This window comes from Arvicola amphibius, chromosome 10 (genome assembly GCF_903992535.2).
Source record: "Arvicola amphibius chromosome 10, mArvAmp1.2, whole genome shotgun sequence".
In the NCBI taxonomy this organism is placed as follows: domain Eukaryota; kingdom Metazoa; phylum Chordata; class Mammalia; order Rodentia; family Cricetidae; genus Arvicola; species Arvicola amphibius.
The window spans coordinates 6251939-6264172 of record NC_052056.1 but is presented as its reverse complement, the minus strand read 5'-3'; the positions used below and the strand labels follow the sequence as shown (position 1 = coordinate 6264172).

The window sequence follows — 12234 nt, the reverse complement described above, 5'->3', positions numbered from 1 at the left end:
TCCCGAATGCCCACATGCTAGTATTGTTACCACTTCAGCTGTCGTGTGTCAGCCCCGACCCATGGGTTCTTACATGTGAAACACGGAATAAATAAGAATGTACGTGGGTTTTTCCTAATGGTTTCAAAATCACTTCAGGTTACAGGGAAGTTACCCTAAGACAAAGGCATGTAGGAGTTGTCTTCACTCCGGGTGACCAGAGTTCCCATTGCCATGTTTGCTTTGCAGATGCATCTTGATCTTCCCGAGAGCTGTGTGCCCACATTACTCCCTTTAGAGTTCTTGGGCGCATTCTTAAGGCAAGGGCAGCAGTCTAGGAAGTAGCAGTCTAGGAAGTAACAGTGAGTGTTTAGTCCAGAGGCCTCAGATGTTGCTGGTTAGCAACATTAACGAGAAGTCATTTAGAGGTTGGATGCTGCCTTTAGCTTTGTGCCTCTTGTTTCCCTTGATCTGGGACAAATCCTTGTCCCCAGCCCCATGGCTGAGGTCTGTGGTGCCGTGAATGCCCCACAGCTTGGGATCATAATGTTTCCTCATGATCAGAACAAGACGGCATCAGGGCAGGAACACAGCATGGTGTGAACGGTAGTGTGTCTCAGCACCTAGATTAGTGCCCGGTCGTGTTGTCCACAGCATGGGGCAGGAGCACACCATAGCGAGGGTAGTGTGTCTCAGCACGCAGGTCACCACACTGCCGTGATGTCCCATTGTGGGCGCTTGGTCACGGTGCTGTCCAGTAGCTCCACTGCCCAGCTGTGTTCCCTGGTGATAGTAAGTAGTTTTGGGAGGTAGTCTGAGGCTCCGAGAGCACTGACTGGTCTCTGTCGAACTGGACCCCTCGTTTGAGCATCCATTTGGAAATTTTTCTTGAGTTGTAGCTGACAGCACAGAATGGCTTGTCAGTATGGAATATTAATTAGTTATGCAGTAAGTCATCGGCCACTACTGATAGTTTTTTGTTTATGTGTGTCCAGATTTAGCGAATGGGACCATCATAGAAGTTTTTGTGTTCTTTTTGACATGGTTCCATCAGTGTTTGAAGAACCTCTTTTTAGTATAACAGAACTTTCTTGGCTCATCTTGCTCTTTCTCTGTCCTAGTTGGGTCATGCATCTGGCAGGAAGTAGTCTAAGTGTGCTCACGCTGAGAGAATTGCACCATTTTACCCTTTGATGTATAGGGCATTGTCTGCTGGCTCCAGTTCTTTTTAATTTATCTATTTGGTGTGTGTGCGCACATGCTTGTGGAAGCCTGGCCTTGACATTGGCTGTGCTCCTCGGTTGTCTACGAGGCTGAGTCCCTCCTGAGCCTGTGCTTACTAACTGTAGTTAGCTGGCTTGTCCAGCATCCCCGTCCCTGCTGGTTCAATGCTGGCATTGCAGGTGGCCACAACGTCTGCCCAGCTTTTACATGTGTTCTGGGAATCCGAACTCGAAAAGTTGATAATACTGACCCACTTGTCACATTTACTCTCAACTCGGTAGAATTAGATGGCTTTTTATTTGCTTATTTAGTGTTTGGCTGAATATAAAATTATAAGTTGGGAAACTTTCAGAACACTAGAAGCTAGAAAAATAGTGAAAATTTGGAAGCCTAATAAGATTTTTTTTCTAGCTTGTATGTTTTATGTTATAAAACTTCATAATTAGAAGTTTTGCTGGAAGTTGCTGGCCCCAGGTGGGCTCTTCGAGTGTGGCAGCACAGTCCTGGGGTATGTGTGTGTGTGTGTGGGGGGGGGCCTCTTTGTTTAGTCCTTGGAATGCTACACTTAATTTCCTCAGTCTTTTTAGGTCTTTGCCTCTTTCTCATAGGAATTTCTAAACTGTATCTTCTAGCTTTTTTGTGAACAAATTTAAGCAGCCTCTGTCAGCTTTTCATTTTAAGAGCTCCCTGTGCCTCAGTCCTGTGACACCTGTCCTGTTTCCTGTGTGTGGCTTCTTGTCGGCTGAGCACTGGCACTCTGGCCTCTGTGTCACTTCCAGACAGCTTCTCTCTGCCTGTGCTGGTCTTTCTCAGTGTGCGCAGGTCCCAGGCTGTCCTGCTGTCTGATACAGTGAACAGTAGCAAAGGCAGTGCTGTCTGCCTGGCTTTGCCAGCTTCATAAACTGAGAGCTGTGGCTGGAGACGTAGCTCTGAGTAAAGTGCTTCCCTAGTGTGAGGCCCTGAGCTCTGCCGTCAGAGCACAGGGTTTCAGAATTCACTACCTGCTGTTTTCGTCTTGTTGGTATGACAGCCCTGCTCAGCACAGTGCTTGTGCCTCCTGCCCATAGGCTACCCTCTTATGGAACCCCCAGAGACTCCTGCATGCGCATCTTGGGATCTACCAACTCCATGCCTTCCTCTCTGACTTGTCCCTCAGTTCCAGAGGCCCAGGGCTGAGGTCTTTGTGTATGACTGATCTTCCCTGATGTAGGTTTCCTGCCTCCTCCCTCTGCCTGTCTCTTTCCTCTCCCATCCCCCCACCCAAGGCGTTCCCCTAGAATGTGTATCAGTGTATCCTGTTGTATACTGTGTGTGTGTGTGTGTGTGTGTGTGTGTGTGGTCATGCATGCTGCAATAAAGCCAGGGTGTCTTGGTGAATTCAGCCTTTGAAGCTTTGAATTCTTCTCTGGAAGAATGCTGACCACTAAAGCAAAGCTGGGGTGTACAAGTCTGTCTGTCCTCTAGAGTACCCAACTGTGAAGACTGATGTCTCTCACCCAGCCAAGCCTTTTACTGTGGCGCTTGACGTCCATAGTGCACAGAGCCACACAGAGCCACACAGATGGAGTGTGGTGATCAGCAGTTTTCACTGGATTCTATACATTTCTTTTTGACATTGATTTGACAAATACAAATTCCCTCCGGTCAAGTTCCTGTGAACCCATTTTTGTCAACTGATAATCTTTATTTTATCTGTGTCTGCTTAAGATGCCACATGTAGTAAATGGTGGGTGCGTTACACTCATCTCGAGTCCAGCAGCACCACAGCTCACACCCACGCGCCTGTGATGTGCATCTAACGTTTTCCTAAAGGCCCAAGCTGCCTGTGCGCTAAGTAGTACTTCATTATTACACTTAGGGTTTTGTTGTTGTTGTTTTGTTTTGATTTTTTAAACAGTAATATCAGCAATGAAATCATACACATTCAAAAAATGAACAACAAAGCCTCCCTCCCCCCCACCAGCACCAAATAGACCACAAAAAGGACACGTGTTTATGGCAGGAGAGCCAAAACAGGGTGCGGCGTTGCCTTGTTCTGTTTCAACTGGGCATGTGTGCAGCAGGCTAGTGACCTTATTTTTCAGCACCTTGCCTAAGTGCAGGTCTACAAGTAAGGATTTGGGGTTGCAAACACATTTTCTAAATAACTGACTTGCATTGACAAGCAGACAGCACCCATCTGGCAATAGCACACCGCCAGTCTCCCGCCCTAGTATTCCTTCCACGCTCACCAAGGCCCTGTTAGGGAGGTCATCTAATGACCCCATAGCTCTGGTTTTCACTCTGAAGTAGTTTTTCCATCCTCCATTGAAATCAGTGCACTTCTAAGTTTTAGAATTTGGTGTAATGTGCTCCATCCTCTGGGTCTTTGTCTTCATTTGCTTTCTGCCACTGCAACAGAACAGCAGAAACTAATTTACGACAGAGAGAGCTTCCTTTGACTCATGCCGTGGTAACTGGGAAGTCCAAGAGCATAGTGCTAGCGTCTCTCACCGCCACCTCCGATTTCAGCATGCGGAGGACCTTGTTGAGTTCTACAGGACGTGGGACCGTAAAGGAGTGAGGGTACAGCAGAGTCACTCGTGTGGTAAGCCGCTAGCGTGAGTGTGCCCGTCGTCTCCCGGTGATCCTGCTCCAGATACCTTCAGCATAAATATTGGGACAGTGTTTCCTACACATGCAAGTTGGGGGACACATCTGTCCTTAGCAGGTGTGCAGCTCAGGACACGAATTCCAGATCCCTTACTGTCGTAGTCAGTCTTTGTGGATAGGGCCTGGGGAGTGAGTAGTGCAAACTGCCAGGGAACTCAGACTCTTTCTGTTTGAGTTCTGGATTGCAGACATGGCCACGTACCCTGTGAAGGTCCCTTACCACCTTCTTCCTTGCTGTCTAGACATCTAGGTGGATGCCGCTCATTTTTCACAGATCTCTGACGGGTTTTGTACTTCAGATCAGATACTGCTAATATTTAGCTGGCACTAATTAGAAAGGTACAGCACATGTACCTGTATACTTGGAACACACACGTCCCAGACAGACAGACAGACACACACACACACACACACACACACACACACACACTACGACAAGTAGGTACAGACATGAGGACCACTGTTCTTTCCAATTCCAGTGTCGCGTCCTGTGGCAGGCTCCCTGTGGCTGTGTTGTGCACTCAGGGTTTGCTAACTCTGTTTTCATTGCTTTTCAGAATCTTTCAGTGCACGCTTTAGGATTTGAGCATCTCCTGATACTGAGTGATAGTGAGGTTGGTTTGTTCTGTTCCACCCCAAGTAGCCCTGGAAAGTGAAGACACGGTAACTCACTCACTTTCTCTGCCGTCCTGGCTCCTCGTTGGTGACTTCTAGCTCTGGTTTAAGTAAGGGTGCGCGTTTGCTTTGCTTTGCGTTTCTGCCTTTCAGAAAGTGGGACTTGTTTCTTCTTTGCAGTGGAGATCTTATTTCTTCTGTCTTCTGATTGTTTTGTCCCCTCCTCCTCCCAACTGGTTGACATAGTAAGAGCTTTTACTTCTCTGACTTACATATCCATCAGACATGCTGAACACACACTGTGCCAGCTCCTGTTCCTCTCCAGGGGCGTGAGGGTAAGGTGTGAACTAAGGTTTAGTTCAGGAAGACACTCCCTCATGGCTATACTAGTAGAATGCTCATGGGGTCACTGAGGAAAGGTACTCTTCTAGCTTCGGAAGTAGCTGAATCCCAGTGATCAACTTTATCATGTAATTCTGGTATTTTTATGTTCTGTGTCTGTCTGCCCTGCTTTCCATGCTAGAAGAAATACTCTCAATGCAGTCTTCTCATTAGTATTTTCCTAAACGTGGCCTTGGCATTTAAAATATTCACAGGACCTAACTAGAATTTCCCTATGAATCTTTTGTCTTTGCTGTCAAAACCCTTTGTTGTTTTAAACCTCCCAAGGCATCCCTGACGCTCAAGTGCTGTCCTCTGTGTGAAGATGTTGAAGTAGGCGGTGAATACAGGGACTAGATGGTGCAGAGGCAGCAATCAGCAAGACAGCCTTGGTGATCTCTACCTGACCCCTGCTTTCCCCGTCCATTTCATGAGCTGCAGCTTTTCATTTACTTGCTGTCATAGTAACCAGGACTCCTGCCTGTCTTGCTGTCTCCCATCCTTTATTCATCTGGAAAGGGGTGGGGAAGATATAAATGGACCCAGCTAGAGGATCCTGGCTTTGGGAATGTTCTTAGAATAGTAACCATGGGCATCTGAGTTTTTTTTTTTTTTTTTTTTTTTTTTTTCCTGATGAAGTAGGAACCCCAAGTAGCTGCCTGCTGGGACTGCATTCTCCACTTTGCTTTCAGAGAGGACTGTAGTATCACCACGAGAAAGATTATTACCACCTTAAAGGCCTTAGAAAAGGTCTCGGTGTCCATGTGAGGCCACTTGGACCCCAAAAGAAAGATCTATGTTCTCCCTCGTGCAGCTCCCAGTCTATGATGTATACATGTGCATACATACATATACATAAACAGCCGTGTGTGTGGGCACAGTATAGTGTAGAAAGGAGAACAAGGGGACTGTAGGTACCGGTTAACATGTCGGAAGGTAACCAAGGAGGTAGCAGGTGCTAAGGAAGGACAGAACACAAGTAAAAAGGCTTGAGTCGTGACAGAGACCGTGACGCTAATTGTTTCTCTAGCTAAAATTTTTAATGGTTTTATCATTGTGTGGTGGATAAGCGGACAAAGGTGCATGTGCACACACACACACACACACACACACACACACAGGATAATAATGAGGAAGAGGAGGAAGGCTTAGAGCCTTGTTTACGTGCCGAGGAGCGAGGTTCACAGAATACTGCCCATCTCACCTTTGCACCTGGGGAGAGCGGAACATTTCAGGGCTAAGACTTTTGTTCTCAAAGTCAGTTGAAGTTTGAATTGACACATGTGGTAGAGATGGAAGCGTCTTTTTTCTTTACTCCAGACAGGGCCTTCCTAGCCCAGGCTAGTCTTAAACTCACTGTGTGGTCAAAAGATGACCTCTTGTTCCCTCTTCCACTGTGCCGGGGTTACAGATGTGTTGTCCCTTGCTAGACTGAGTGTCTTTATTTTGGAGCTGAGTTGGTTGCAGTATGTGCTGAGGGGTGCCATGCTGATCGCCTTCTCCCTGTGATGGCTCACGTAGTAAAGGGAATGTTAGATTCTACTCAGGCAAGCCTGCAGAGTCGTTCTTAAAATAGATCTGAATGAGGCCCTCTGACTTGAGACTCCGGAAAAGTCGACTAAGGACTGAACCCATCACAGTTGAATTACGAATCATTCCATATGAGTCAAATAGTGTGAGCCTGTGCATACGTGGGTCACTCTAAGACTGTCCATTTGTATCTTGGATCGTCCCTCATGGGCCAGCATGGGCCAGCTCCTGGCCTCCTGGATAGCTGTCTTGTTTCTGTTTAACGGGCTTCTGCCTGTCTTGTTGCTGAAGTGACTTCACAGTTATCTGATGGCCATTGGCAGGGTGAAGCATGTCCTGCCCAGTGACCTCTGGTATCATGGGCACATCTGTCTGTTCTGAGCTGATTCTAGGCTGGCAGTCCCCAGTTCCTCCAGAGTTTAGTTTTGCTCTGCTTCCCCAAGAGATGGTGATCACTCGTAACAGCCATTGGCTCTGAGTAACCTGGAAACTGTCTGCATGCTAAACCTGTGTGAATATGGAATCAGCAACATATACATTTTCAGGGATAGATCTAGGGTTCACAGAATTCTTAAGCTATGTGCTTATCACTCCCCCATGTCCCCCCCCCCATCCCCAAAGAAGTTTGGTTCTAATGTGTCCACTAAATAACACAGGATCTCCACAGGATCTAGGCTTCTGAACATAAGCAGAACTGCCATGTGATGCAGCAACCCTCCTTCTGGAACCAACTGTGGAAGAAGAATCAGTGTATTTAAGAGAAACTCGTCCCCATGTGTTCCGGCAATATCCACTATAGATAGGACACGGGATCTTCTGTGTGCCCCTCAGTGCTGAGTGGGTGACAGAGAAAAATGCAGCACACACAGTGAGGTCTTCGTCCATAGAGAAAACGCTGCACACACACAGAGCGAGGTCCTTGGCCACAGAGAAAATGCAGCACACACACAGCGAGGTCCTCGGCCACAGAAAATGCAGCACACACACACACAGCGAGGTCCTTGGTCACAGAGAAAATGCAGCACACACACACACACAGTGAGGTCCTCGGTCACAGAGAAAATGCAGCACACACACACACACACACACACACAGCGAGGTCCTCGGTCACAGAGAAAATGCAGGACACACACACACACAGCGAGGTCCTTGGCCATAGAGAAAATGTGCACATATGTAGTGAAATTCTCTGCTATAAAAGGAGTGAGCTTGTGTCAGTTACACCAAAGAGTAGGACTCTGAAGGGTGAATTAAGGGTCACAAGCAGGCACGGAACACAGATATAAGTGCTTACTTTTAAAGAAGCTAAGTACGTTGGCCCTACAGAGGTAAAGAGCAGATGATTTCCAGAAACTGAATAGAGACAAAGTTAGTAAGAGGTACAAACAGCAGTGTAAGTGGATACTGCTTAATCTTTTCCCGACTGCCCAGACCCAAATAATCACACAGAGATAATATTAATTACAGCACTGCTTGGCCAGTAACATAGGTATGTTCCTAGCTAGTTCCTAATATCTTAAATTAACCTATTTCTATTCATCTGTGTATTACCACTAGGCTGTGGCTTACTGGTGCTGACATGTTACTCCTTTGGCGGCAATATGGCACTTCCATGACTCTGCCTACTCTCTCTATATATCTCATCCAGCCTGGCTATATTCTGCCCTGCCATAGGCCGAAACAGCTTTATTCATTAACCAGTAAGAGCAACACATACAGAAGGACATCCCACATCATCTCCCCTTTTCTGTCTAAATAAAAAGGAAGGTTTTAACTTTAACATAGTAAAATTACATATACAAAACAGGTATCAAGCAAGAATTACAGTTACAATATTTAATCTGTTCGTATCTGGCAAAAGTAAAGAAAATATTCTATCGTCTATTTTGTTATTGTGTTTCTAAAGCTTCATTTCTAATTTATCTTTTATCATAAATAAGGGAAACTATAACTATTTGTCTTCAACTCCATCGAAGACCTGAGAAGGCTATAATATTACCTAAGTAAACAAGAAGTGCATTGTAAGCAACTTCCAAAACTCTAGAAATGACAGACATCTTGCTGCCTGTACAGTCACCCAAAGTTCTTCTGTGTTGTTGGGGCATCCGTCTTCAGCCTACAGGCCCATAGTATCTAGCAGACTTTTACATGAAGCAGGAAATTTGAAAAACTTTTGCCTTTATTGGCAGTTTGTCAGTCACTTTCTTCTGTGACCTGCAGAATGTCTGGCAGACTCTTTCATGAAGCAGGAACCCTGAAGGATGGTCTCACCTCTTTTGGCAAGTTCAGCAGTCATTTTTCTGTGGGTCCTGCATGTGTAGTTCATACAGCATTCCATTAAACAGTCCAGGCAAGAGGATTTTTTTGTTTAAATGGCTAACAAACTCCAAGGAGCCTTTTCAGTGCCCATCATCCTCTTGAAGTAATTGATGCTGCCAGAAGCAAACATGTCTCACTATTAAGAAAAGTCTAAATTTTTAAAACTTTTCAAATACCTTATTCTGTAGGTCTTTGAAGTGTTGGAATTTATCTGTCTAACTGAACTATATCTCTGTATATATAGAAAACCTAACTGATGTAAATAAAAGTTTGATTATTATAAATGGCTATTAATCTGTAATTTTAATTATACAGTTTTTAAATGAGCTGCACAAACATAATACCTTAAAAGTAGAAATACATATATACAGTGTAACAAAATTAACCTTAAATTTGTATCAATAGACCAAAGTCCATGCCAACGTAAAGTATTTATCTCTATATCATATACCCCCTTTTTAGAAATTGACTTTGACTATTAATCATTTTTAACCAACCCTTTTAAAATAAAAAATATTTATAAACAATCATTTTGGGAATTTGGGTATAGTTTTCTCCAAAATCTTTCCTGCTGTTTGTTGGGTACAGTATTTTTAGGGTTCACAGAGACCTTTGGGAGGGTCTTGTTCCATCAAACCACATTAGCCTGGAAGGAATCCACAGGTTCTCATCTTCTGTGGAAACAAAAGCAGAACCTCTTTTCCAAAGAAACATATCCGTAGACTCAGATTTTGAAGTCAATAAACATTTTAGCTTAGCAGTCTGTACAATGAAATGTCTCTCTGTAGTTAGCTCATTCACAGTCAAAACTTTTAAAGAAAACACATTAGTTTATATAATCCAGACTCTGTATATTTTCCATCTTTATGTGGCTTTTTCACTATTACTTTTTAATATTTATTTTATTATCTTTACTCCTTTAATCTATGACTGTTTGTACTCCTTTCTCTCTCTCAAGCCCATGTGCATTTATCCGACATTGTGACTCATTTAGAGGTCTTTTTCATCCGAATCTGTCTTTGTTGCATATCTGTAATCATTTTCTAAGCAGGAACACTTCTTAAAATGCTAAGCAGTGTGACTAGGAATAAGGCTTTTTTTTTTTTTTTTTTTTTTTTGTTGGCCTTTTGGTTCTGTTCAGGCCAACATGTCAGAGATATGTTCACTGCCAGCTCTGTGGGCCATGCTCACTGTCCCAGCTCTAGGGATGCAGCGAGTCTGTTTTGCCATTAAGCAACTTGTAGCACACTGCTTACAAACCCCATTTAAGTGCAAGAGCTCGCGGAAAAGCCAGAGTTTGTGCTGCAGCCTGAACCAGGAAGCCTTCTCTTAAAGAAGCTGTGCAGTTCTTGCTGCTCATGCTGAGTCAGGAAGCCTTTTCTTAAAGGAACCATGCTTCTGCTTGCCGCCAGCAATTAGCGCCTATCTGAAGAAAAATGCAGTACCAAGAAGATGCACTTGCTTCCTGTTTTTTTTGGGTCTAGAACCCCCCCTTAAGCATTTTTAGGTCTTATGTAGATGTACATTGCGGAACGTTTGGGTGCCATTTTGTAAGCGGAGACTGCTCATTTGTTTCCTGGCCATCCAGACCCGAATAATCCTACAGAGACAATATTAATTACAAACTGCTTGGCCAATAACTCAAGCATATTCCTAGCTAGCTCTTACATCTTAAATTAACCCATTTTTATTAATCTGTGCATTGCCACTAGGCTGTGTCAGCATGTTACTCCTTTGGTAGCTACATGGCATCTCCTTGACTCTGCCTACTCTCTATATATATCTCTTCAAGCCTGACTATATTCTGCTGTGCCATAGGCTGAAGAAGCTTTACGCATTAACCAATAAGAGCAACACATATACAGAAGGACTTCCTACATTGCAGCAGGAGGGAAGCTCCATTGTTTTGCAGCAGAGTGTAACTAAGAAATTAACATTCCAAAATAGCTAGGGGAATGGGTTTCATGTTCCCAAGACAAAGAAATGGCAGGTGTCTAGGCATGGATAAGACAGTCTGATCTGAGAGCTGCAGGTTGTATGCACCTATTGAAATATGTTGATCCATACATATGTACTGTTATGTGTCCATTGGTTTTGAAATGTTTCTGTAACAACTTTCCATTGATTATTATAAAACAAATCAGTTAATAAAGCATGATGATAAAGTAAACAAATGTCGATCCTCTCATCTGTTAGCATGTCTGTTGTTTTTCATACTCTTCCTGTGTGTGCACATAGAACATACGTGTGTGTTTTTATTAAATGTATATTTATTGTTAATACGTTTTATTGGCTGATGAGGTGGTCGATGGAAAGAAGGAACCAGCTCCCGAAGTTTCTCTTGTGACCCCTGGGTGTGTCCTGTGACTTGCACATGCCTGTGCGTGTATGCACAACACTGAGTGAGCAAATGGGTGAAACATACCGGCCAGTGAAGATCAATAGCATGGTTTTAATGCTTACGTAAAAAGCACCTTACTTGTTCAGAGTCAGTGAAAATAATTCATTGAGCCCATCTGCTATTAATAGGCAGCCAGTTTCACTTAGTGACCTATGTTGTAAACTTTGTCATAATCGTCTGTATAGTTAGATTCTCGCATGTGGATATGATAGGTTGTTTAGAGTAAGCTATTTAGTGATCTTAACCTTACACATTTTATGCAATGCTTTACAGAAGGCTTATATTTTACAAGTGTTGTAGGTAAGTGGTGAAGAAACTGGAGCCGTAGACAGACTACTGCCATGAGTAGAAATCAGCCTACTGAAACCCATCTCCTCACTGATCTGTGACTGCGGCCCCACTGGCTCCCTCCACCTTTTGCAGTGTAGAAACGAGGTTGGCTACATAGAACTGATCAGGTTGGGGCCATCTGGTCTCTGTTGTAACTACAAATCTGCTTTAAGGAGAACCAGCCATAAACACTTCAGATGCATGAGTTGGCTGTGTTCCCATAAAACCTAATTTCAAAAACAAAAGTTTGAGGGCTCTGTCTTTGGGAATCTGCTTTATTTCGAGGTAAGGTATATGAAAAAAGGTATACTGAACAACCTTAATAACCATAAATCTTTTATTGCTCTTTACTCTCTTTTTTTTTTTTAAAGAAATTGCGTTTATGGGGGGGCTCTCTTTCCACCGTGTGCGTTTGGAGGTCAGAGAGTAACTTGCGTGAGTGTTCTTTCTACCCACCACCACATAGGTGCCGGAGATTGACCTCAGGCCTTCAGCCACTGAGCCATCTCCCCAGCCCCCAGCCTCTCCTTTGATATCCCAATGAAATGAGTGTGTCCATTGCTGCAGTCCCCCGCCTTGACTTTGACACAAAGTGAAAGAATGTGTTCTGTTTTCTTAAGCTGCCTTCCTGGTAGGTAGCTGTTCCTTTTTTAAACAGACACGATAAAACCCCCTTTTAAAAAGAGCATCTCTTTGTGTTTGTATAGTGTGTGCATATGGGGTAGGGTATACACTTGGTGTATACACGTGGGGTGTGTGTGCATGTATGTGTGTGTGTCTTTACCTGTGTGTGTATGTGTGTG

General features: G+C 44.1%; 1 protein-coding gene across 2 annotated transcripts in view; it reads left to right on the top strand.

The window, feature by feature from the left end:
• Positions 1 to 12234, top strand: part of Mrps6 (mitochondrial ribosomal protein S6) — a 49453-nt gene that overhangs the window by 26245 nt on the left and 10974 nt on the right. The gene's annotated exons all lie outside the window — the stretch shown is intronic.